Below are 6252 nucleotides of genomic sequence, written 5' to 3' on the forward strand. Positions count from 1 at the left end.
GGTGGCCTTTGAGGGCCCGGGAAGGGGGGAGGGGTCTTTGAGGGCTCGGGAGCCCTTGGAGGCCGGGGAGTTCATTCGGGGTTGGGGTAGGTGGGTAGGGGCCCTTTGGGGTTTGGGTAGAGGACCTCACAACACTGTTCAAATAGAGCTTGTGTAGTATAATGACCACAAAGTTTTACCCCAAATCATCTTCTAAATCATCTTCTAAAATCATCTTCTAAAATGCCTCTAACTGTTTCGCCCAAATAATTCCCTAAAATGTCTAAAACGGTTTCGCCTAAATAATCCCCTAAAATAATTTCTGTGTGTTCCTTTTGGTTTGGCATAGCTGCGCTGTCACATTTGAAATACCTAGGAAACCATTTCCCGCGTTAATCTCTTCATCTCTAAGATGTTCTTGGTTACACTATTATGGTTTCGATAGAATATCAATTTATCGCTCTAAGTCTAATGACCTGAGAAGTCGTATTTAAAAATACAATTTCTATCTCTTTAGACTCCCGCATTATTCCTAGGAAACATGTGATGTCATTTCTAATTCCCTTTCGTGAATCAATACATTCTCCCCACCGATTATTTAAATCAAGTTCTCAGATATTCACTTCCCCCTCGAGTCCTATATGATAACATTCTCCCGACCATCAATTCGCATGTGCAAACTTTGCCCGGAGACAATACACTTGAAAACAACAAATAAATCGACCTTGACCTCATTAGACTCGATCGATAATCCTTGAATAAATTATGTCCTGTCAGTATTCTATGCCCATATATGGAGTCCCGTCAGTATTCTATGCCCATATATAGAGTTCCGTCATTATTTTATGCCCATATATGGAGTCCCGTCAGCATTCTATGCCAATATATGGAGTCTCGTCAGTATTCTATGCCCATATATGGAGTTCAGTCAGTATTTTATGCCCATATATGGAGTCCCGTCAGTATTCTATGCCCATATATGGAGTCCCGTCAGTTTTCAATGCCCATTTATGGAGTCCCGTCAGTATTCTATGCCCATATATGGAGTACCGCCACGAGCTAATGAGGTCATGGTAGGTTAAGCAATAAATTTTTCGAAAATCCTCTCCCCTTAAGGGTTTCTATTCCCAAATATAGAGTCCTGTCAGGATTTTATACCCATATATGGAGTCCCGTCAATATTTATTGCCCATATTTGGAGTCCCATCAGTATTCTATGTCCATATATGGAGTCCCGTCACGAGCTCTTGAGGTTAGGTTAGGTTACGCAATCAATTTCTCGGAAATCCTCTCCCCTCGAGGGATTCTTTGCCCATATATGGAGTCCCGTCACGAGCTCATGAGGTTAGGTTAGGTTACGCAATCAATTTATCGGAAATCCTCTCCCCTCGAGGGATTCTATGCCCATATATGGAGTCCCGTCACGAGCTCATGAGGCCTTTCCACCAATTACGCAATCAATTTTTCGAAAGTCCTCTCCCCTCGAGGGATTCTATGCCCATATATGGAGTCCCGTCACGAGCTCATTAGGTTAGGTTAGGTTACGCAATCAATTTCTCGGAAATCCTCTCCCCTCGAGGGATTCTATGCCCATATATGGACTCCCGTCACGAGCTCATGATAGGTCCCTACTTGTATTTTCGCTAAATTGAATTTGCAGTAGTCAACAATTTTTCTCCCTTATAAATTTAAAGAACGGTGTTACAACTTAAATCGCGCAGAAATTACACTATTAAAATTTGGAATGGGAAGAGATTTGGTAAATATCTGGTGGCTACCACCACCTGAACCTCAGTAAAACAAGTGTCCCATGTTAACGTAAGCAGCAGAGGATACAGGGAATGGCACTTCATGATTTTGAGGCCAAAAAGTATAAAGTTATTCTCAATCCTATATCATAGGCAGCGCAATCGCACTGCCTAAGTAAAGAACGATGTTGGCACAATTTATTATTTTTTCCATACCAGGGCACTTCGAATCGAAGGAGTTGTCGTAGAAAGGGCTCATTTGATTGGAAATTGGAGTGGCTAGTGTCCTTTTTAATAATCTTAGCTATTAAATAATTACTATCTATTAATAATTTATAATATATTATAATTTTAATAATTCTAATAATTTATTAATAATTTACTAACTATTAATAATTGGAGGGCAACTAGCCCCCCCCTCCCCCGCACGCCCATCATTCCTCCATAAACATCTAATCAAAATTTTGAGATAGCCATTTTGTTCGGCGTAGTTGACTTCCAAATAGAAAATATGTTGTTGAGGAGGACACTCCCCCAGAACCCTCAGGGCAAGGGTTTTAAGTTATTCCCTGGGGGCATATAAAAACGATGTTGGCACAATGTATTTTTTTTTCTTTAGAGCAGGGCACTTCGTATCGAATAAATTGTCGTAGAAACTTCGAAAAGGGCTCATTCAATTGGAAATTGGAGTGGCTTGTACCCTTTTCAATCGACGAAAGTGATTGGAAGGCAACTAACACCCCTTCCACGCCCACTTCTTCCCGAAACACATCCAATCAAAATTTTGAGATTGCCATTTTGTTCAGCGTAGTTGATTTCCAGATAGAAATTATGTTTTTGAGGAGGACACTTCCCCCCAATCTTCAGGGCAAGGGCTGTAAGTTATACCTTGGCGGCATATAAGGTTTTTATAAAAGGCGTTGTCGTAGAAACTTTAAAAAAGGCTCATTCGATTGGAAATTGGATTGGCTTGAGCCCTTTTTAATAGTCGGAAGTTATCGGAGGGCAACTAGCCCCCCCCCCCCCTACGCCCATCATTCCCCCAAACACATCCCATCAAAATTTTGAGATAGCCATTTTGTTCAGCGTAGTTGATTTGCAGATAGAAAATATATTTTTGAGGAGGAAACTCCCCCACAACCCTCAGGGCAAAGGTTTTAAGTTACATCCTGGGGGTACATAAGAACGATGTTGGCAAAATATATTATTTATAATTTTTTTCATTTAGACCAGGGCACTTCGTATCGAAGAAGTTGTCGTAGAAACTTCGAAAAGGGCTCATTCGACTGGAAATTAGAGTGGCTTGTGCCCTTTTTAATAGTCGAAAGGGATTGGTAGGCAACTAACACCCCTTCCCCGCCCATCACTTCCCCAAACACATCCAATCAAAATTTTGAGATAGCCTTTTTGCTCATCGTAGGTGATTTACAAATGGAAAATATTTTTTTGAGGAGGACATTCACCCACATCCCTCAGGGCAAGGGTTGTAAGCAATACCCTGGGGGCATATAAGGTTTTAATAGAAGGTGTGGTCGTAGAAACTTTAGAAAAGGTTCATTCATTTGGAAATTCACAGGGCTAGTGCCCTTTTTAATAGTCGAAATTGATTGGAAGGTAACTAACCCTGCTCTTACGCCCACCTTTTCCCCAAACACATCCAATCAAAATTTTGAGATAGTCATTTTATACAACGCAGTTTTAAGTTCTGGAAACTGGGTCTTTGAGGATGACAACCCCCCCCCCTCCCACAGCCCTCAGGGTAGGGGTTGTAAGTTATGCCCTGGTGGCATATAAGGTTTTTATAGAAAGTATTGTCGGAGAAACTTTAAGAAGGGCTCATTTGATTGGAAATTGAAATGGCTAGTGCCCTTTTTAATAGTCGAAAGTGATTGGAAGGCAACTAACACCCCTTCCACGCACACCATTTCCCCAAAGACATCCAATCAAAATTTTGAGATAGCCATTTTGTTCCGAGCAGTTTAAAGTTCAGGAAGTTATACCTTTGAGCAGGACACTCCCCCCACAGTCTTCAGGACAAGGGTTATAAGTTATGCCCTGTGGGCATATAGGTTTTTATTGAAATCTATGTTGTAGAAAGTTGAAAAAGGGTTCATTCAATTGGAAATTCAAAGGTCTAGTGCTCTTTTTATTTGTCGAAAGTGATTTGAGGGCAACTAACCTCACTCTCATGCCCACCTTTTCCCCAAACACATCCAATCCAAATTTCTAGATAGCCATTTTGTTCAGTGTAGTTCATTTCCCGACAGAAATTATGTTTTTGAGGAGGACACTCCCCCACAGCCCTCAGGACAAGGGCTGTAAGTTATGCCCTGGGGGAATAAGGTTCTTATAGAACGCGTTGTCGTAGAAGTTTCAAAAAGGAATCATTCGATTAGAAATTGAAATGGCTAGTGCCCTTTTTAATAGTCGAAAGTGATTTTAAGGCAACTAAAACCCCTTCCACGCCCACCATTTCCCCAAACACATCCAATCAAAATTTTGAGATAGCCATTTTGTTTCATGCAGTTTAAAGTTCAGGAAATTATACCTATGAGCAGGACACTTGGAAATAAGTGTCTTTAAGAATGACAACCCCTCCCCCACTGTCAAGTTATGGGCAAGGGCTTTAAGTTATGCCCTGGGTGCATATAAGGTGTTTGTTGAAAGCGTTGTCGTAGATACTTCGAAAAGGCTCGTTCAATTGGGAATTGAAAGGGCTAGTGCCTTTTTTAATAGTTGAAAGTAATTGGAGTGACTAACGCCCCTCTCACCCCCACAATTTTTCCAAACACATCCAATCAAAATTTTGAGATATCCATTTTGTGCAACGTAGTTGAAAGTGCTGGAAATTAGGTCTTATAGGATGATAACCCCCTCAGAGCCCTCAGTGCAAGGTTGTAAGTTATGCCCTTGGGGCATATAAGGTTTATAAAGAATGTTGTTGTAAAAATTTCAAAAAGGACTGATTTGATTGGAAATTGCCCTTTTTAATAGTCGAAAGTGATTGTAGAATAATTAACCCGCCTCTCACGCCCACCATTCCCCCATAAACATTCAATCAAAGTTTAGAGATAGCCATTTTTTTCAACGCAGTTGAAAGTTCTGGAAATTATGTATTTAAGGGTAACAAACCCCCCAGAGCCCCCAGGGCAAAGGTTGTAAGTTATGCCCTGGGGGCATGTAAGGTTTTTATAGATAGAGTTGTCGTAAAACGTCAAAAGGGGCTCATTCAATTGGAAATTGAGAGGGCTAGTGCCCTTTTTAATAGTCGAAAGTGATTGAAGGGTAAATAACCCCCCTCTCACGCCCATCATTCCTCCATACAGATTCAATCAAAATTTTCAGATACCTTTTTTGTGAACTTTCAACTTAGTAGAAAGTTCTGGAAATTGGGTCTTTGAGAATGACACCCCCCCCCAGCCCTCAGGGCAAGGGTTGTAATTTATGCCCTGGGGGCATATAAGGTTTTTATTGAAAGTACTGTCTTAGAAACTTCAAAAAGGGCTCATTTTTATTGGAAATTGAAAGGGCTAGTGCCATTTTTGTTAGTTGAAAGTGATTGGAGTGCGACTAACGCCCCTCTCACGCCCACCATTTCCCCAAACACATCCAATCAAAATTTTGAGATAGCAGTATTGTTTAACGTAGTCGAGAGTTCTGGAAATAAGGTCTTTGAAGATGACAACCACCCTAACAGCCCTTAGGGTAAGGGTTGTAATTTATGCCCTGGGGGCGTATATGGTGTTTATAAAAAGTGCTGTCATTTCAAAAGGGCTCATTAGATTGGAAACCGAAAGGCCTAGTGCCCTTTTTAATAGTCGAAAGTTATTGGAAGGCTTAACATTTTTATAGTAAAGATCGATGTGAAGTATAATGTATTATTAATTTTTTGTTGATGTTAGTAGTAAGGCCCCAATTCATTGAAAATATACATGCACTTTCACAAGCCTGGGGCATGGATATGTGTGTGTATTTTCAAGTAATTGGGTTACCAGGGCCATTTACCTATTACAATGAACGATACTTACCTTACCAGACGGGTTTTCTGAGGTAACACTCATTTTTTGGAGGTCAAACTCATGGATACATGTTTATTTATTTATTTTGTTTTTAACTGGTATTTTTTCAATGAAGCTCATAAAACTTTGCAGAAACCCGTGAATGTAGGAGTGAAAGTCCGTTCGTAGTATATCTGAATCCAATTACTAATCAAGTTAGTGTGACCGCCATTTTTTGATATGGTTAGGTGGGTATAATCTGGTTTGGTCCGTTATTGCGAGAGGCTTACTCAATTTACATCTTAGTGTTAACTGGGCGATGACTTAGTCTAATTGCGTAGCTACTAAAGGAACATTTGAAGGTGGAGAAAAAAAGGGCTAATTAGTGATTGGATAATTTTAACAGGAAATGACTGAAAAGGGTTTTGGAGGAGATGGAATGAATGTGTACTGTATAATACACAAGTGATGATTTGCACAGTGTTGTCAATTTTAAATAATTTAGAAATAAAAAAAATTAACAAGAA

This window comes from Artemia sp. Qi Xiang Cuo, chromosome 3 (assembly GCF_049724085.1).
Source record: "Artemia sp. Qi Xiang Cuo chromosome 3, ASM4972408v1, whole genome shotgun sequence".
NCBI lineage: Eukaryota > Metazoa > Arthropoda > Branchiopoda > Anostraca > Artemiidae > Artemia > Artemia sp. Qi Xiang Cuo.